The sequence below is a fragment of the Mesoplodon mirus genome, assembly GCF_964341445.2.
Source record: "Mesoplodon mirus genome assembly, chromosome: 7".
Lineage (NCBI taxonomy): Eukaryota > Metazoa > Chordata > Mammalia > Artiodactyla > Ziphiidae > Mesoplodon > Mesoplodon mirus.
In genome coordinates, this window is record NC_138983.1 from 34963584 (window position 1) to 34985983 (window position 22400).

Here is a 22400-nt window from a genome sequence, read left to right on the forward strand (position 1 = left end):
TTGTTTTCTCAAAAGGTTTTTTTGAGAACGTTTCAAATTCCAGGTAGTGTTCTAGAAACCTAGGCTAAAAGAAGGTGAAGAAGAAGAAGGAGGAGGAGGAGGAGGAAGGGAAGGAGAGGAGAAGGGGGAAGAGAAGGAGAAGAAGAAGAAGAAGGAGGAAGAAGAAGAAGAAGAAGAAGAAGAAGAAGAAGAAGAAGAAGAAGGAGAAGAAGAAGAAGTGGCAGAAGAGGAAGAAGGAGAAGAAGAAGGAGGAGGAGGAAGAGGAGGAGGAAGAGGAAGGGGAGGAGGAAGAGAAGGAGAAGGAGAGGAAGGGGAAGGGTAAGAAGAGGAAAAATTAATTAGGACCTTGCAGAGCACTTTGTTTTATTGAACACTCACTCTGTTTAGTAGTTCAATTTATGTGTCAACTTGGCTAGTCTATGGTGCCCAGTTGCTTGGCCAAACAGTAGTCTGGATGTTGCTATGAAGGTATGCTGTAGCTATAATTTAATATTTAAAATTAGTTGACTTCAAGTAAAGGAGAGTACCCTTGATTATGCAAGTGGGTCTCATCCAATTAGCTGAAGGCCCTAAGAGCAAAAACTGAGGTTCACCAGGAAAGAAGGAATTCTGCATCAGGACCATAACATGGAAGTCCTGCCTGAATTTCCTGTGTGCCAGCCAGATTTCATACTGAAGATTACAGCATCAATATTTTTTCCTGAGTTTCCAGCTTGCTGTTCTACCCTACAAATTTTGAATTTACCAGCCTCCAGTCATGTAAGCCAATTCCTTAAAACCTCTCTCTCTCTCTCCTCTATATAAGATACATTCTTATAAAGTTCCTATTTACTTAATATCTCATTTAATCTTTATAACCAGAGGAAAATTCAGATATTATGCAGCTTGCAGGTAGTCAAATTAGGAGGCCCATCTTAAGAAAAACAATACAAAATTACAAATACAAAATCAGATACTCAATTTGGAGAAAATCTGCATAAATGATGACTTGATAGTTTATCATGTGCCATGGTAAATCCACTTCTTTTTACAACAACCTATGAGAATAGTACTATTATTTTTTTGCCAACTGATATGTGAGAGAAATGAGATTTAGAAGAGTGACTTGCCCCATGTCTTGGAGCTCAGGGTGGTAAGTATACCAGATAACATTTCAAACAGGAAGTTTCTATTTTTGGTTGAAGAGAGGCAATTCTGAGAGGTCTGCACCTTCCAATTTGATGTGCTTTTTTAATTTCTAGAGCCAAAATGTACCATCACCACCCCTGACCAAACACAGAACACAGAGAAACAATGCATAATGTACACAAAGGCATGAAGCCCACATGGTGTGGGCACATTAGGGTTTATGGGCATAAAATGATAATTGAACATTAAAAAATACTGAAGCAAAATGGAGTGGTTTTAGTATTTATGGGAATGAAAACACATTTCCTTTTCTCTTTCCTTTTCATTCCCAACCAAATGTTATATGTTAAAATTAAGATACTTGGCTTTAAAACAAATGCCTATGTACCTTTGAACAAGCTTTGAACAAATCTTAATATTTTGCCATATTTGCTTCAAAATTTTTCAATAAAATATTATAAATAAAAGTTAAGCCACTATTGTATTCCCTCTGCAAGCACATTTCTCTCTACCTCAATGACTATTAGTTGAATAAATGAATAAATGAATGAATACACCTACAATATCTTCCCCCTTCCCTTCTCAACCAAGCCATAAGTGTTTCCATCCTTTGCTCATCTAAAACACCAATAAATGAACACACCCTGCAGATTTAAGTGAAGAAACTTGAGGTGGATGTTCTGATCCACCCAGAATGTCAAAGAACTTCATTGGGAAATACATTGTTATTGGAAAACCCTATTGGAAAACCTTGAATCAACTCACACTTGGTCCATTCCTTAATCTATGATCAACTTGCAGGCACTGGATACCTCTGGCTTTTAAAAATCACAATCAAATGAATCTCCCCACATCTATTTTTAGAATCATAGAATGATGTTTCTTTAATTTCTAGTGAGATCTATAGGTTTAGGTGATGACTAACACCACCAAAGTTTATGAAAAGTCAGCATCCATATGTGAAAGTCACTTTTAGCATGAAAGGTGTGATATTTTATACTCTGTTGGAAAGAAGAAGATGATATAGACATTGGTAACAAAATCACATCAAAGTTGTGTGACCTACAACATCTAAAGAACTCCCGTCTTTGAGTTCTGCTTCGGCTTTCATGTTCATGGAAGAATTCCTTGCAATTTCTGGTTCTTCTTGAACACTGGAGAGATAGAGAAATGAGCTGTTCCCTACCTCACCAGGGTTCAGAATTCTTCTGCTCAGAGAAGGGAAGTAGAATTCTGTTCTGAAGCTGAAAAGAAATTTAATTAAACTAAATCTCCATAATAGTCAATAGCTCAAACACCAAGCCAGGAAAGTTTGGTTTGGAATCCTGACTTTTCACCTTACTAGCTGTATGAAGCCTGAACAAGTGACCCCTTCACTGTAACTTAGTTTCTTCCTCTGTGCTATGAAGATAATAGTAGTAACTACCTCACTGTGTTAACAGTTAATTAGATAGTTCATCTAAAGTTTGTTGTGTTGTGCATATCACATAGTAAATGCTCACCAAAGGTATTTTATTATGAGTATTCATATAATTAGTATTTTTAAGAGCCAGGAACTTCACAGCCTCTTTAACTCCCTTCCTCTTCTGGAAACTCTTCTACCATCAAAGTCATTTCAGGAGTCACCATGTGAATATATTTTGACCTCGCTCCCTGGCCACTGTTGATGATATAGGGGTGGGCATCTGATCAGTCCTTTTCTAAGAATTTTGTAGCTAGAACTGAGAGAATTAAACTCTCTTTGTGTCACTTCTGCCAAAGATAAAAAAACTCAGAAACTGGCTTCTTGGAAGGCCATGATCATCTACTCTGAATAAAAACCTGGTGTTCAGTGGGAGGGAGGTATAACATCCACATGCAAATGGAAATAAATATGAGAAGAAATAATGTCTTAATGACATTTGAATTTCTGATTGTAGTTGGTTCTGAAATATAGCCACATCCATGCATTTCATAAGGTCTTCATGGTCTATGGAATATCCTAATAATGTTCCAATATGTTGCCCATTATACTTAAACTGGCTGAAGCTGAGTTTCTATCCCTTGCTAATAATGGCAGCATTATATATATACATTATCTCATTTACTTTTCAGTAATGCTGAGATAAATGCTATTATCCACATTTCACAGATAAGAAAACTGAGGTTCAAAGAAGATAAGCAGTTGTCCAAGGTCAAACCACTAATAAATGGTGGAACCACAGTGGGATGTGATCCCTCTGCCTCAAACCCTTTTTTATTCCTGCTTCTCCCTTCCATCCATCATTTTCTTGCCCTTTCTTTCTATACTCTTCTTTTCCTTCATCTAACGTCTCTTGGTCCTTCAGATGCCCACCTATCATTTCTTCAGGAAGCTTCCCTTAACTCCAAGGTAAATATTTCCATTCTATGATCCATAGCCTCTATGCTTTCCCTCATCATAACATGTATCACCTTGTACGTTGATTCTCTCTCTTCCTTTCTGTATGCTCCACTGTACTGTAAACTGTCTAAAGGTAGGAGAGGACTCTTTTCCATCTTTGTATCTCATATCAGGCACAAGCCCTGGAAAAAAGCATACATGTATTTTGAATTGAATGAATTAAAGATATATTTAGAAGAGGAAGAAGGGGAGATTTCCACGTCTCCAAAATCACACAACTGTGGAAACCACACATTTTCTCATACAGAAGATCAGCCCAGTAGTTAGAACCTTCTTTTCTTGGGCTGGATGCTCCTGTCTAATAAAATAATAAAAGTCATCCTTTTGCTCTTCCATCCCCTGCCCAACTCCCTGCAGCTTTGCAGTTCTGCTCTAATTGAGAAATGTGAGTGAAAATAACAAATAAAGACAATTTAAACACTCTGAGCCATCTCACGGCAGATCTACAGCTTGGAAAAATGTGTCTTGGGCTAATAATGTTCACAAAATTTCTGGCTTTAAATTCAGTCATACTGTCCTTGAAATCTTCAAGAACAGAGCTATTATTTCTCATTTTTATTTCAGAATATTAAAAATACCTGGTTTCCAAGGAAACATATGTATAAACATAGCACACATACACACGTGTGCACGCACACACACACACTGAAAGAGAGAATGTATATTTCAAATAATTACAATATTATCAAAGATTTTTCAAAATTAAATCAACCATAAAAAAGGAGAAAGAACAATATTTAAGAAGATACTCTTTTAATGAGCATGGTCTGAACCTACACTTTTCTCCTCAGAAATGTTCACAAGCAAAGGAAAAAGCATTAAAATGGATTGCTAAAATAAGTTTTCAGATATGAGGGTTTTTTTTTGTTGTTGTTGTTGTTGTGGTATTTGACTTGGCAAATCTCACTTCTCAGCTTGATAGAGAAGACAGGGAGTCTTTTTGTAAGAGACAATACTGAAATGATTTTGAATTATTAGGACTTTTGGTAAAATGTGCCTATTTTGGACAGGTGAACTGTTCTGAAGCTCTGAGTCTGTCACCATCCTCATTAAATAAAATCCTAAAAGATCAAATCTTCATGCAAGTTGAGAGCAGGAGTTTTCAAACAGCTGCTGAGCAGTGAGGTGCATACTCTGTGGCCAACAGCCGTCCAAGTTGTTCTTTGAAAGCATTGTCTCCCAAGCAAATGGAAGGAAGGTAACAAGAGCTCTGCAGCACTACAGAGGACACAGCAAACAAAGAGATGTGTAGTGTGAGTGCTTTCAGTGTGGGGTAGCTTATCTGGACCACATGAGATGCTGTCTTTCTTCTGGCAGAATGGGGGATAGGGGAATGAAAGAAGCCACAGACACACAGAGGGTCTACATAATTAAACCAAAGCTATCATAACATGGAGAATCGAGTTTTAGTGAAGAAACATATTCCTCAATCACTGTCAAAACTATTTTCCACAGGAAGTTTTTGGTTCTCAAGTCCATAAGACTTATTGTATTTAAAAACTTCCACATTAATCTTTCTTTTTACTGAAAGTTGCTATTTCTAAATTTTGGTGTGAAGGAAGAATCTGTTCAACTGTAACTCTTCATTTGCTGATTATGATAAGTAAAGGGTTAGTTGTTTTACAAATACAATTTATCATGAAAGGTGCTAACTCAAAGAGATAAATTAAATTGATGTTTGTATTTATTGCCATGAAGATGAAAAGAGTTACTTGGAAATAAGCTGCAAAACTGCTCCAATCAGAATGCAAGTGGAAATCAATAATTCATTCTCATACATCTTCCTGTACTTTGCTGGCAATTGCAGACAAAATTAATGGCAACCCTGACAGCCAAAAAGAATGACTCTACCATATTTCCCCAGGAGGGCTGCACTGTTTCAGTCTCAGTGGCATAGTCTCTACATTTTTCACACTCTTAGCTTTGGGAACTTATGAGTCAGATATTTCCTGTGGCTTAGCTTTATCTATAGTCTGGGCAATTATTATTTTTACCTAGCCAAAAATAATGTTTCCATTTGCAAGAAACAGTCATTCCTTGAGTTTAACAGAAGCAAAATTCAGTTAAACTCGAATCAGTCAAGACCATTTAGGAGCTGTAGGAAGAGGCATCAATAAATATTTCACAAGGTCTGTGGGCTATGGTAAAGGAGGGGTCATCAGGTGCATAAGCAGAGATCACTTGATTGTCAAGAACAGAAACCCATTAAAGTTAATCTAGGTAGAATAGAGTTCAGAACGAGGAAAAAATAAGCAGTCTCATGAGCACCTAAGGACAAGAAAATGTCCTAGAGTGGCTAAAATGTTGTCAGAAACTGCTCTCTTTCTTTTTCTTTTGAGTTCATGTCACAGAAACAGAGTAGACCCCCTGTTTACAATTTAGTTTTAATGTTGAGATGATAATATCACATACACACACACCAGGAGACTATGAAAAGATTTATTTTTCACATAATAATGCTATCCGGGGAGAACAGGGCAGGGTTTCAGGAAGTTCCAAAAATGGCTTGAGAAAGCAAGATGGGCAAATGCCTTTAGAGTTTATTATACTTGGGGGCGGGGCTGGAGTGAGGGTTCTCAAACTGGGCCTTGCCTGGTTTGGACTTTCTACCAGTTCCAAAGGAGGGAGCACCAGGTCTTCCTTATCAGCTTGCTTAGGTGTGGAGCAGAAGAGAAAGGAGGGGGATGCTCAAAAGCTGTCAGCAGTCAAACATTAAAAATGTGAGCCCAGTCTTTTTTTTTTTTTTTTTTTTTCTGTACGCGGGCCTCTCACTGCTGTGGCCTCTCCCGTTGCGGAGCACAGGCTCCGGACACACAGGCTCCGCGGCCATGGCTCGCGGGCCCAGCCGCTCCGCGGCATGTGGGATCTTCCGGGATCGGGGCACAAACCCGTGTCCCCTGCATCGGCAGGCGGACTCTCAACCACTGCGCCACCAGGGAAGCCCCAGCCCAGTCTTTATTATGCTCTCCCTTTCCCACTGGGCCCCAATACTCTGGGATCTCAGCTTCTCTCTGCATGTGTTCCTTTATCTTCTTTGAAGATCTACTCCTGTAAGTCTCTTGTTTTCTGTGTGTCTCTGGGGGCTGTGTTAGCGATGGAAAAACTGTGGCCATAACTCTCAGTGACCTGTTAATGTTAACATCTATCACACTGTAAATAGCTAAATCTCTGTATCTAAATTCAGGAATAAGAGAAAGAAAGGGAGACAGGAAATTAAAGAGACAGAGGTATAGAGAATGAAACCTATGTTTGGATTTCCCCTGGGCAAGGTATCAACTCTGGCCCATTCCTTTCTGTCCAATGAGGTCAAGTCATGTGGTCCAACTATGGCCACCCAAGTGCCCTGTTTCTAAAGGTCCTGTGGTTCAGGTCAATTTTAATAAAGGGAATGCTGACAAGAAGAACATATGGCATCTTGAATACACTAAGTCTACACCAAAAATTGCACTGCAAGATAAAATTGGAGGACCATTATATTCACGCTGATCACAAAAGATGGGAGAACTAAAAGAGATATGGTCGACTAAGGACATGATAATTCAGTACACAGCATGGTATGCTGTACAAATTAGGCACAGAGGTAACTGATTGATTATTGATTGAATGAGGTCAGAAATAAACAAAAGGTTGGTCATATTAGTAAAGAGAGACAGGTAGATCCATCATTCAATAAATGCTTATTGAGAACCAACCATGTTTTAAGGATTGTTCTAAGCACTAGGGATATATATCAGTAATCTAAATGGAATGTGAAGCTGTGGTCAGGAAAGGGAGATAGTTAATAAACAAATAAATAAATAATTCATAATATAATGTGATACATTACATATAGTGATAAGAATATTTTTATGAAACATAAACAACAGAGTTCTATGTGGGGGAATTGGTTGGCTCAAGTCAGTAAACTTCAAAGCCAAATGGTATAATCCAGACTGGGAACCAAACTCTGTGTTGCTCAGAATCTCCTTTTTTGTACTCTTTCTTGAGAGAGACTCTTAAAATCATTGAACCTGGGTAAATGAATTATGGTTAAATTGGAAAAAGATGGACTCATTAAAAGTACCCAGATTTCTTTGCAATTTGGGAGAACAGATTTATAACCACATTTATTTAGGACTCTAAACAAATGGGTAGGGTTGACCATCATCACATGGACCCCCCAGCAAACACACACACGATACTATTCAGAACTTCATTGCCTGCTCCATAGAAATTTTCCTTTCCTATAATTGATTCTTTACAGATTCCTCACCTGGTGAGCTGACAGTGTTAAGAGAAGACACAGAGTACTTCCATTTCTGTCTTTTTTCTACACAGAACAACTAAATAAAATACAAAACCACATTTCTCTGAAGGCAAAAGTGAGCTGCTAGGGCTCACTCTTGTTAGAATTTGAAATACTAAGATCTTGGAAAGATGTGAAGTTCATTGAGATGAGTCTAACATAATTTCTCCAGTTAAAATATGATTTGTAGTCCTTTCCAAATTCAGGCCTTCACATTAAGGCCTTCGCATTCAGGCATTCACATTATCATTCACATTTATTAAGATAAAATACAAGTGAATGTTGATGTTTGTCCTCAGGGATTTCATCATCTGGTAACATTTGTTTTCTTTCCTGAGCCCTTCATAAGCCATGATATCCAGGCCCAAGGTAATCATTTATAGGCCCTAATTTGGACTAGAGCTTCTGAGATGCCTTGGCCCCAGGGATACTGCTGAGTTTTGGGTGTACCCCACAATGTCTACCTAAAATACATCAAGTTTCAAAGAGCAAACAGATTTTTTAAATCCCTATGCTGTGTATTTATGATAATCTAAAACAGGAGACTAAAACAAGGAACACAGGATATCACAGGGCAACACTTATCTTCTGATGAAATCAGCTATTCTCCAGGGTTTCCATCTCAGTGACTGAACCCTCTATCCAACTAGTTACTTATGCCAGAAACTTGGAAGTAATCTTTGATATCTCCTCAACACTCAGCTCTATCATTACAAATCCCTGTCAGCTACACAACAAAAATATATCTAATTTTAATAGAGTCCAATTAACAATGTTTTCTTTTATGATGAGTACTTTTTGTATCCTGTTTAAGAAATACTTGCTTAATTCTCCTATATTGTTTTTCTAGAAAATTTATTGTTTAAACTTTGATATTTTCCATTCAGATAGTCAATTTGCCCATTTTGCTTACTGAAATAAAAAACAATCTTTTCTTTATTAAATTGAAAGTGGCAGGACTTCCCTGGTGATGCAGTGGTTAAGAATCTGCCTGCCAATGCAGGGGACACAGTTTCGATCCCTGATCCATGAAGATCCCACATGCCGCAGAGCAACTAAACCTGTGCACCACAACTACTGAAGCCTGCGTGCCTAGAGCCCATGTTCCGCAGCAAGAGAAGCCACTGCAATGAGAAGGATGTGCACCCCAAAGAAGAGTAGCCCCTGCTCGCCACAACTAGAGAAAGCCCACACAGCAATGAAGACCCAATGCAACCAAAAATAGATAAATAAATTTATTTTTTAAAAAAATGAGGGCTTCCCTGGTGGCGCAGTGGTTGAGAGTCCACCTGCCGATGCAGGGGACACGCGGGTTCGTGCCCCGGTCTGGGAAGATCCCACATGCCGCGGAGCAGCTGGGCCCGTGAGCCATGGCCGTTGAGCCTGCGTGTCCAGAGCCTGTGCTCCGCAGCGGGAGAGGCCACAACAGTGAGAGGCCCGCGTGCCGCAAAAAAAAAAAAAAAAAAAAAAATTGTAAGTGGCAAATTTGTAGTAAAACAGATGACTATATATGTGTGACTATGTTTCTAGGCAATATGCTCTATTCCACTGATTAATTTGTCCATTTGTATCTGACTTTTTTATGTGAGATTCATTCACATTATTGAATTTAGTAATATTTATCCTTTTTGTTGCTGTAGTATTCCACTGAATGGTTATACTATATTTTACTTATTCAGTCTACTACTTGTGAATATTTTTTTGCTTCTACTTTTAGCTATTATGAATAATACTGCTATGAATGTTCTTGTAAGTGTCTTCAGGTAGACAAAAGCACTCATTTCTGTTGGGTATATACTCTGGAGTAGAATTGCTAGGTCATATGATATCCTTGCTTACCTGTAGTAGATACTCTTAAGTGGTTTTCTAAAGTGATTGTACAGATTTATATTCAAATCATCAAAGAAATAGGTCCAGTTCCTTCACATACTCACCAGTATTTGGCATTACTAGACATTTTACTTTTAGCTGCCCTGGTGGGAAGTAGTGATATCACACTGTAGTTTAGATTTGCATTTCCCTGATGACTAATGATGACCCTGAGTTCACATCCTCTCAGGAGCATGCCAAAATCACACCTATCTGCAGAACAACTAGCGATGTAAAAGGCTGGAAGCTAGCAGAAAAGATATTCTATAAATAAAGACATAAAGATGGAACCACAACGAGACAGATAGGAGGGGCAGACTCATAATATAATCAAATTTCATACCCCCTAGGTGGGTGACCCACAAACTGGAGAATAATTATATTGCAGAGATTTTCTCACAGGAATGTGAGTTCTGAGCCAGACGTCAGGCTCCCTGGCCTGGGGTTCCGGTAACAGAAAGATGATACTGCAGAGCATTTGGCTTTGAAGGCCAGTGGGGCTTAGTTGCAGGAGTCCCACAGAACTGGGAGAAATACAGAGTTCATTCTTAAAGGGCACACACAAAAAGTCACACATACCTAGACTTACAGCAAAAGCAATAATTTGATAGGACCCTGGGCCAGACCTACCTACTGGTTTGGAGACTCTCCTGGAGAGGCGAGGGGTGGCTGTGGCTCACCCTGGGTACATAGGCATGGATGTCAGATACACTGGGGAATATTTAACCATGTGAACACAGCGGCTGACTGCCATCTTGGCTCATTAATGCCAAGACCTGGCCTCACCCAACAGCCTGTAGGCTCCAGCACTGGGACACCACAGGCCAAACAACTGAGTGTGGACACAGCCTCACCCATCTGCAGACAGGCTGCCTAATGACTAAAGAACCCACAGTTGCCTCTAGACACACACCTGGACATGGGCCAGCCCACCAGAGAACCAAGACACAGCTCCACGCAGGAGTGGGCAGGCATTAGCCCCTCCCACCAGGAAGCCTGCACAGCCTCTAGACCAGCCTCACCAACCAGGGGGCACAGACACCAGTAGCAAGTAAACTTCAATCCAGCAACACAGGCCAGACTTTACCCTAGAACCAGCTGGGCTCTGGTCCTGTCCACTAGCAGGCCAACACAATCTTTGGGACACCCTGGACCCCATACCCAATACCCAACTGTGTCAAGAACTGGTGCCCACCCACTGACAACCTGAAACAAGCTCTGGGATCTCTGGGCCCTGAAGCCAGACTCCAAGAATTAGCTCTGCCTGCAAGTAGTCTAGTACTAACCCCAGGATCTGGCTTCATCTGCTACTGGGTGGGCAATAGTCCCAGAGTCTTTGAGACCCTGACTCAGTCCACCAGTGAGCCAGCACTAGCCTTGGGGTCCCCTAGGATTCTGTAGCCACCTTGTGACTAGGCCCTGTTAAACAGCCAGCAGCATCCACACAGGGCAGGAGGACCTGGCAACCAACAAATTAGGGGCCAACCAAGCCTACCAGACCACCCACATAGTCAGCCCACCACAACAGAATGACCCATGCACCCCTCTTAGGGGGGAATCCCTAAGAGCATGTAGCTTAGGTGACAAAAGGGGAGTGCACTGCTGGGACACATAGGTTGCCTCTTATAGGGGACCACTTCTCCAAGGTTGAGAAATGTAACTAACCTACCACATACATAAAAATACAAGTAGCAAAGTGATTCAGTTATACATATACATGTATCTATTCTTTTTCAACACTTTTCTGTACATCTGAAACTAACACAACATTGTTAACCAACTATACTCCAATATCAAATAGAAAGTTAAAAAAATACAAATAGCAACTCAGACAAAATGAGGCAGCAGTCGAGTATGTTACAGATGAAAAAACAAGATAAAACCCCAGAAGAAGAACTAAGTAAAGTGGAGATGGGCCATCTACCTGAGAAAGAGTTCAGAGTAATGATCGTAAAGATGATAAAAGAACTCTCAGGAGGAAAATGGATACACAGAGTGGAAGTTAGAAGTTTTTAACAAAAAGTTAGAAAATATAAAGAACGACCAAACAGATGAAAAATACAATAACTGAAATGAAAAACACACTAGAAGGAATCAATAGTAGACTAAATGATTCAGAAAAAGATATATATATATACATATATAATCTCCACTATTTTCCAGCCACAGTGCCATTTGAACACTGCAGATGTTCTATAATAATTAATTCCTGTCCCTCCCTCCAATCCAGTAGCCACATTGATAATTTTAAAATGTCGATCTCTTACTTTACCCTGTGCTTAAAATCCTTCAATGGCTCCAATTGAATTTAGGATAACATCCAACATTTTAATTTGAAACACAGGCTTTACCTAATTTTTCACCTGGCCCATAGTAGCTCTAGAAATTCTATAGAGGAAGGGATTTCATGTAAGGTTCACAATTTGTCTTGATCTGCTTACATAAGACTTACATAGATTTGATAAAATGTCAAGAACAAGATATAGCTAATGAAGATTGTAAGGTGTGGTAGATTGAATTATTGGCTGTCATTCTTCACCTTGTCCTGTATTTGTGTCCTTTGCCATGTAACTGTGGAGTTCCTACCACAGATGTTGGAGTACCCCCTTCCCTATCTTTGGCCTCAGCTACCTGACTTGCTTTAGCCAATGAGATGTTTGCAGATGTGATGGGTTTTAAATGTGTGTGGGCAGTCAGGCTTTCCCTCTGGCACTTCTGCCAGCACCATGAGCTTGCTGTTCTCAGAAGAAGGATAAAAGACACCAGGAGCAGATCAGCCTCAGTTCATTCATAGACTCATGAGCCAGATATAAATGTTTACTTTTGTATCCCACTGAGAATATATAGTTGTTTGTTAAGCAGAATTATTGTTGTGACATTGACATGAGACCTAAACCCACCCTAACCACTCTTTTTATTGCCATTGTCTTTGCTCATCTGGCCACTTTTTTTTACATCAATAGTTCCTTAGATCTATGTTTCAACCATACTAACCTCCTTTCAGCTCATAACATTTGCAAAGTTGTATTTGACCCAAAGTCCATATAATATGCTATCTTTCTGTTTGAACTGATTAATGCTAGATATTGATAGAGCAATTAAGTTTAAATATCATTGTCATATTTTAACAATATTCATTAGAAAATAGACATAAAATAGATGAAGGAATTTTCCATTTAAACTTAATCATAACAAAGGCAGGCAATAAAAGAAACAAAGTGAAAAGAAACAATATGAAAGCACGATGGGTAGAAAACAAAAATACAGTATTAGTATTTTGTTTTTAATGCCAGAAAACTGATTCTAGTATGAATTACAATACGTGTGTGTGTGGGGGTGCATTACACACCAGTCAAGTCAGTCTCCAACACCAGATGACTGTCCTACAATTCACTCAATTCTAATACAATCTCCCTGGAGATAACATCAGATCCCATAGGTTAAGGGTTCAGTCACATAAGACTGCCTCCACCCACTTCAGATTCCAATCACAAGTCCAGGTTGTCACCTGTGCTTCTGACACATTGGCTGTGTTAAGCAGAGGTTCCCATGTCCTCCTCCTTGGGTTCAATTACTTTGCTACAGCAGCCCACAAAACTCACAAAAATTTACATACATTTACCAGTTTATTATAAAAGGGTAAGATAAAGGATACAGATAAACATCCAAACAGAAAACATGCATAGAGCAAGCCATATGGAAAGGGGTGAGGAGCTTCCATGTCCTCTCCAAGCCTGCCATTCTCCCCAAATTTTCATGTGTTCACCAACACAAAAGCTCTCTGAATCTTGTCCTTTTTTTGTGTTTTTATGGAGGTTTCATTACATAGGCATGATTGATTAAATCATTGGCAGTTGGCAATTGATTCAAACTCCAGCTTTGCCCCTTCCCCAGAAATCAGAAGTTGGAACTGAAAGTTCCAAGCCTCTATTCGTGGTTGGTTCCCATGGCCACCAGCCCCATCCTTAGGCACTTTCCAAAAGTCACTTCATAAACATAAACCCAATTGTGGTGGAAAGACATTTGTTATGAATAACAACACACCTATTTTATCTTTATGGCTCTGAATCAATTTCAGGAACTGAGGACAAGAGACCAAATATTATGGCAAAAGATGTTCCATTTACTCTTATCACTCAGGAAATTCAAAAGTGAACCAAGAACAGTGGATGAAGACCAAATAAATTTTTTTTGAATTATAAATCAGGATATCACAACCAGGAATAATAATTTTGAATGGGTTAGATTCTCACAATTAAACTCAAAGAGTCAAATCTTGTGTTAAAAACCCAGGCACATATCTAGGAAAGGCATCAAACAAAAATAAAACAAAATTTGGAAATAAAGAATAGAAAAAAATTATATAAGTCATTGTTAACAAAGAGAAAATAGAACAGGCAATATTGATAATGCAAAAATACAATTCAAAGAAGGAAATATTAAACAAGCCATTCTTTTCCAAAAGTACAATTCAACTTCTTGGTATGACTTCTATGGACTACTTCACTGTATTCCCCTGTCCTTTGGCATCTGGCTGGGTTTGGCCAAAGGAAGATCTAGGAGGATAGAGGGTGGAAAGGGAGTAAATAAGGTATTATACTCCTTCACTTCCTCTCTGCAAGGGCCAAAGTGGATTAGCCATGTCCCTCTTCCAAGGTTGTAGTTGCAGACGGGTAACACTTCTCACTGCGTCTTCTCCTACAGCTGCATCTACAGTAACTCTCTCCAGGTCAGTTAAATGCTGCTTTATTTTGCCCCTTTGAGTCTAAGGCTGATAATGCCTCCCTGCCTCCCAGAGGTTGCTAACTCAAGAGGGCTTCACCATCTTTTGGTGGTTTCCTTTAACCAAGTTCATGCTTTGTAAGAAATAAATAATAAATAATAAAATTCTGTAATAAAATTCTTTTCATTTACCTTGCTTGAGTGTGCTGCTTCCTGATGCAAACCTGGATTTGTATATAAACACATAAATATATATTTTATATATGCAGTCTTTGCTTTATTATGCTTGACAGATATTACTTTTTTTTTTTTTTTTTTTTTTTTTTTACAAATTGAAGGTTTGTGGCAACCCTGCATCAAGCAAGTATATCAGCGCCATTTTTCAACAGCATTTCCTCACTATGTGTATCTGTGCCTCATTTTGGTAATTCTTGAAATGTTTCACACCCTTCATCAGCAAAAAGATAACAACTGGCTGAAGGCTCAGGTGATGGTTAACATTTTTTAGCAATGAAGTATTATTTAATTAAGGTATGAACTTTTTTAGACACTATTTAGACACTATTCTGTAGTCTATTAAGTGTGCAATAGCATTGTTTTTTAGACAATGCTATTGTACACTTAATAGACTACAGAATAGTGTAAACATAACTTTCATATATACTGGGAAACCAGAACAATTGTGTGACTCAATTTATTGTGATATTCATTTTATTGCTATGGTTTGGAACCAAACCCACAATATATCTGAGGTGTGCATGTATACATATATTTAAAGCAATGAATAGAAGCATCTGGAAATTATTGCTTAAATAAATGCAGACGTTAATTTGACTTTCTACATTGTAAGGAATAAGCTCAAAATTTAAAACTGATTATTCAGCTGTCAAGAAATACTTTCAATTAGTAAAGAAGTCAAATAGTAAGCCTCTCTGTAGTTAGTCCTGACATTTTAAGAGATTAAGTGCTAGGTTATAAGGTACACATCATTGTGTTAATCAGAAAGACTGTTCTGAACATTAAAAATGCTCAAGTTCTTAAATATTTATATTGCCATGTGTATATTGCCATGTGTAGAATATATGATTTATAGAATTGCTGTTTTTTAAATTAAGTACTTTTCCCCAAAATTCAAAAAATAGCCATATTGTTGAATTTCATTATTTCTGACACTGTCTGCACACCTAGAATTTTACAGACGAACAGGGAAAGGAAAAGACAAGAAAACAAGAAATTCTCTGTCATATCCAGGCCAGATATGGCCCTCAGAAACATTGTGAATTAGACAAGTTCTTCTCAGTTCAGATTTAAACACCTTCCTATCACATGCCTAACATCCTGTTTTTCTCTCAAAGCCTATTCTCAATCCTTTGCTTTTCATTCATATTTCATTTACTGATAAAACTTGAAATTGAAATTCCATCTTAATTTATTTCAGTATTCTTCCCTATGTCCTTGAATCCTCTTAATACTGGCACATCAAAGACTCCCAAAGCTTAGAATCTTGTCACTTATCACTGAATCTCCAAGTCATAGCACCATTTTATACCAATAGCCCTCATTTATTGTGTACCTACTATATGCCAGGCTCTGCCCTAAATCCTTCATGCATTCTCTCCCATTTAATCTTCACAACTGCTATCATGTAGATACTCTGACTATCCCTGCTTCATAAATGAAGTTTCTGAGACACCAAAGAGGTTTTCTTCTCAAGTTACACAACTTTTAAACCGCTGAGATAGTAAAGGAGGTCTATTTAACATGAGAGACAGTGCACTTAAATTCTGTGTTGTCCTGTGATCTTAAGAAGGTGTCCAATGCACAGTTGTTTAATACATAAATTCTAATATCAATTCAATTCATCCTAATGAGAAATTTGTGGAAACTCTTAGCTAGAAAATGGTCTCTGTTCCAATAGGACCTGGATTTCTCTTATTTATTCCAGTTGTTTTTGCAAACAAAAGAGACAAAATACCTTGTAAATCAAAGGACTAATTGTGAAATTTTCTTGATCATGATTTTATAGGCAGTATCATTCAGATCAACTGGGTTTGAAAAATGGCTGAACTTTAAACTGTCTTAATCAAACCTTTCTTTTAAATATATGCTCTGCTTTAGTATTTAAAGAGCACATATTGCTGCGGTTCTTAAGCTTATCAGAAGGTCACACCAAGATAAATTACAAGTGGAAGAGGTGAGAAATGGCAAGGGAAAGGAGTGGGGATTTGTGGCAGAAGGAAATAGTAGACCCAGCGGGAAGACATTTGGATCAATGGGGGACAGTCAGGGTTGATGAATGTAAGGAGGAAAGTAATCTAATTCTTATCACTGTCCATATTTGTAGGGCTGAAAAGGGCAGGTCCAAAGCATAGTCCCTTCAAAGAAGGTTTTCTTAGTGTCTAGGGAAAGATCCTGCCAGAAGAGTCTGAATCCTTCTCTAAGTCCTATCTGTCACTTACTAGACAATGTCTTTCCTTGGGGGAATTGCATCTTACCAGGATGAGGAGCTTTGTATAAAGGCTGCAAATGCTGGTTAGCAGTAGTATTGGCATCAAGGTCTTTTCCTTCGTTTACCTGTTTTGGCTACCAAAAGGTATTTTGGGTATACCAAAAAGTATTTCTTTGTTTCTCTGAATCTCCTAGCTAATGACTTCTCTCTCAGACTCTTCAACCGCTGCTACATCAGCTCCTGAGTCCCCCCAAAGTTCTGTTTACCTAATAAGTGACATGCCTAAAATTCATGACAAAAGTCAATATAGGGCTTCCCTGGTGGCGCAGTGGTTGAGAGTCCGCCTGCCGATGCAGGGGACACGGGTTCGTGCCCCAGTCCGGGAGGATCCCACATGCCGCGGAGCGGCTGGGCCCATGAGCCATGGCCGCTGAGCCTGCACGTCCGGAGCCTGTGCTCTGCAACGGGAGAGGCCACAACAGTGAGAGGCCCACGTACCGCAAAAAAAAAAAAAAAAAAAAAAAAGTCAATATAGTCCAACAACTCCATTTATCAATGTATTATGAATATTTCCTTCACTTATCTAGGACTTGAAAGTCATAAAATCCACCTAAGAACTTTTTTTAAACAAGAAAGATAATTTTAACACAACTATATGCAATGAACTATAAATAATACACAGTGTAGATTTAATTTTAAATCATCTTCCTTCTCCACTACTGTTAGTTCTGGTTTTATCTGATTCTTTCTTGTTCTTTCTCTTCCCTGATTGACCAGGATCTTTCTCTGTGCATATACTGCATAATGGTAGTTAACTGCTAATACCCATTCTTCCTTATTTTTTTTTAATAAGAGAAATTTTAGCTGTGTATGTGGTCACCCAGATAAAGTCTACATTTTCCAGCCTCCCTTGCAGATATGTATGGCCATGTGACTAGGGTTTGGCCAATGGAATTTGTCAAGGCAATATGTTTAACTTCTGGAACATGCCTTTTCCTGCAGACTGTCCTGTGGAAGTGAAGGAGAGCCATCTGTGAACGTGCAGACAAGGCAATACCTTCAAGAGAGAAGAGCAATAGAGTGAGTGGGTCTCGGTCCTAAATACGGTCAAAGTCACCCTACCAGCCTTGGACATGACTTCTTGCTCAGAGATGAGAGCAAAGTAAACTTTCATACTGTTCAAGCCATTATGTTTGGAGTCTTATTCTTACAACAAACAAGCCTACATCCTAACAACTATATTGTGTTCTTGTCCCACACCATTTTTTTTCTTTTTTTTTTTTTTTTTTTTTTTTTTTTTTTTTTGCGGTATGCGGGCCTCTCACTGTTGTGGCTTCTCCCGCTGCAGAGCACAGGCTCTGGACGCACAGGCTCAGTGGCCATGGCTCACGGGCCCAGCCGCTCTGCGGCATGTGGGATCTTCCCGGACCGGGGCACGAACCCATGTCCCTTGCATCGCCAGGCAGACTCTCAACCACTGCGCCACCAGGGAAGCCCTCACACCATTTTTCATTGGATTGGTCATTCTATGTACCAGGATCTTTTACTATTAATCAAGCTCTTGGTTTGTAATTGCCCAAAGTTTGGGTTTTAGAGTTGCCACCAACCAAATTTAAATAAAAGTTTCTTCATTCCAATGTACCTACTGTAATCTGTTTCATATACAGGAAATAATCTTTCCTCGTTTTCATAGACATTCTGGAAGAGAAGCTTGCAGGTATGGAGGTTTCTGGAATGTGCAAATGGAGAATCTTTGGGGTGTATTTGTCTGTACCATCCCTGGTCTTTTAAACTCAATCCCTCTGCTCATGCTTTGCATTCCAGATAGCGTACAAAATCAAACCAATAAAGAGGAGTGCAAAGTTTAAATAATTTCCCTACACCCTTCTGAAAACTTTGTTTACAGTATATAACATTAGTTCATTTTCATTAAAAATCATCTTAAATTCCAGAAAAAAAAATAACTAAAAATTGCCAATAAGCCTGGCATCGTTCATAGTATTTTGTGTTAACCATTCATAGTATTTTTGGTGTATATCTTCCTGTTTTGTTTCTGTTATTTTTCAAAATAAATGTAATACCAATATAAAGTTTTCATATTTAAAAACTAACTAAACTCTATATTATGTATATTAGAGCCTGCTAACTGCTATAACAAACTCCAGTTGCAGTGCTTAATGTAACAAAGGTGTATTTCTCATGTAACTAATAGCAGCGTACAGTTCAGTTGGGACATTTACTCCATTCGGTCATTCAGAGACCCAGCTCCTTCCATCTAGTGGCTATGCCATCTTCTGGTGCTTCAGAAGTCCTACACGAAATTCTCTGGATCTGGCAGGGAGATAAGAGTTAGACTGAATGCATGGAGGATCTCATGGGATCATAGGAGATTTCAGGAGTCAGGAGTTTAAAAGTAGCATCCATGACTTCTGACTACATTCTATTCACTGAAACTCAGACATTTAGGAACACTTAAATTCAAGAGTCTGGGGAATGCAGTTTAGCTGTGTGCTGAGGAAGAAAATGTCACAGCTTTGATGAGCGTCTCTTTTATCTCTACAACATGGTATTTTTCCATGTGACTTAAATATTCTTTGAAAATGTGACTTTAAATGATTACATAGGTTTGTTTCCTGCTTATTCAGATACTCATATCCCTGGTCCTTGTATTGCTGACTGTGTATTCTAGCTTCCATTTCTGGTTTTAGAAGTACCATTAAATTTCCATGTTGTCTTTCTATCCATTTCTTGATTCTGTTCTCTCTTCTTGCTTCAGCATCTCATCACAGTGTTCATGAAGAATTTTCTACTCTCAATTTGAGCCTGCAGGAACTTAATTAGCTCCAAAGGTTGATGTTCATTTGGAGAAATGGGAAGTAGAAGGAATATCTGGAATCTATCAACCATTCACCTTTCTTTGTTTGTGAATAGCTCCCTATTTTATTTGGAGATACTATCCCCATCCACTGCTCTCACATCATGAACTTCAAATGGAACTGACTCTACCCATAAGTCCAGGGATAGAATTCAAACCCATGTCTTGTTGATTAGAACATCATATTCTCTTCTTCAAAGTAGTTATTTCAGAGAAAGGAGAGTGTGTGTAAGAAAGTCTGAAACTCAAGAGGGAAGTAGACACATTCTTAATTTTAACATTTTAACATTTTAATTATTGGATACATGATTTCAGATTTCTGAAATCTGTATGCCAATGGATTTTTAAGTTTTTTGTAAACCAACACATTCCAATTTGGATTGGGTGTCTGCCTCTTTTAATAAAGAGGTCCAACTGATAATAAATATGGAGACATGAGGAGTAGTTAAGTTCAAGGAGTTACGACTCCAAGAAAAGGAAACAAAGTGACATCTAGTAAATAACAGAACACAGTAAAAAATGAAAAAAAACATACTTTTTTGCAAGAGAAGAACATTTGTTAACATCACTGACAATTTCCATGTTGCAAAATCTAAGCATTAATTTCTGTCCTCCTTTAAATTACTCTCATCAGCATTTGACACTGTGGTAACCCCTTCCTTTTTGAATTACTCTTCTCTTCTGAATTATGCATCAACTAGAAGGCCTTGGATTGCAAGTTACTAAAGCTATAAAATCTGACTCAAAAAATAAAAGGGATTTATTGGCTTATACAAGTATAAAACATTCAGAGATAGCATAGGATAGATTCAGGTAGAGTTTGGTCCAGGCTCTGACTCCATTTATACACAGTTCTTTCACCTCTACCTTTCTCCAAGAGTCAGCTTCATCCACAGGTGTGCTTTTTATGGTTATAGATACTTCCAGACACATCTAGGATTAAGAGCTTCCTCATTTACAATCAGGAAGAAAAGTCAGCTCTTCTTTAACTATGAAAAAATTAAGATATCTGTTTCATATTGACTAGAACAGACTAGAATGGAATCCTGTAGTCAAGACAATGTCATGCACTACTTGACTTAAACCAGGGCAACAAACCCAATTAGGTACTGAGTCAAGGGGGATGAGATTATCCCAACATATTTACTTGGGACACATTTTATGGAGTAGAGTCAATCCCCCCCAAATTTCGTGGCTGCCACACCATGAAGAAGGGATGAAATTGATGATCATTAGTCAAGGTGAGTCAAATACAACTTTGGTAAGATAGTCTCTTCTTGTTCCACACGTTTCCTTCTTATTGTCCATTACTGGCTCCCCTCCCCTATCCAAGCTGTAAATATTGCACAATCCAGAGCTTGGTCCTGGACCTCCTTCTCTTTTTTATACTGTTTCCCTGGCTGATCTCACTGTCTCCAATAACTTTATTATCTATTGGTTAGTGACTCTCAGATTTATATCTCTCGCCCTGACTTCACCTTGAGCTTTAGACTCATTTATTCAACTTTTTATACAACATCTACACTTGAATGTTGAATAGGTATCTCATATTTAGGATGTCCAATATAGAATTATTCATCTCCCTACTCTAAACTTTCTTTTATCTACCATATTAACCTGAGTTAACTAATAATACCACCAACTATCCAAAGGCCAGAAATTCTAGAGGTCATTACTGACTCCTCTTTTTCCCTCACCTCAACATCTTATCCACCAGGAAATCTGTCAGCTTTCTCTTCAGCATATCTTGCAACTCTAACAGCTTCTTTTCTTTTCTATGGCTACCTTCCTAGTCCAAGCCCCATTGTCTGTCAACTAGACACTAAAGTAACCTAACTGTTCTCTTGCTTTCATCCATGCTTCCCCTACAAGTTATCCTCCACAAGGGAACCTCAGATCTTATTCTGAAATTTAAGTCAAATCATGTCATTACTCACTTAAAACTTTATAGTGAGTTTCCCATAGCACAAGAAAATACATACAAGTATTGTTTCCCCATCTACTTCTCCAGCTACATTTCATCCCATGGCCCACATTTCACTGGGCCCCAAAAGCATTGGTCAAACTCATTCCCATGATGGAAAGGGCACTTGCCCTTTCTTCTGCCTGAAGTACTCTTCCTCCAGATATTTGCATGACTGGCTGTTTCTTACTTCCAGGGCCAAGATCAAATATCATTCCCCATAGTGAACATGGCTGGCACTTACCCATTGCTATGCCAGTGCACCCATTCTCAACTGTTGGGTATATTGCTTGTTAACAACTCACAGCTGACACCTTTTACAAAGAACTGCCCTCAGTCCCCTAGCCTAAGAGGTTGTGCTCCCCTCACCAAGGGGCAGACTGAAGTCAATGACTGACTGACGCCAGCCCTCTTGATTCAAGATGGTACCAGTTGTGGCGCAGTTCATGTTCTAGAGCTCCTGGTGGGACCAGGATTATGGGACCCACAGCTGAAACCACATCCCTGATTTGCTTTCTTTTCCTACTCTCTTCTTTCCCTAGTTCCCCTTCTCCTCAGAGTATACTTTCAACAAATCACTCAGGAATCCCCATCGCAGGTTTTACTTCTAAAAACCTTAAGATTCCTCCTCAGAGGCTTTCTTGACAGCTGGATCTAAAGTAGAACTCCACCTTCCCACTATTCTTC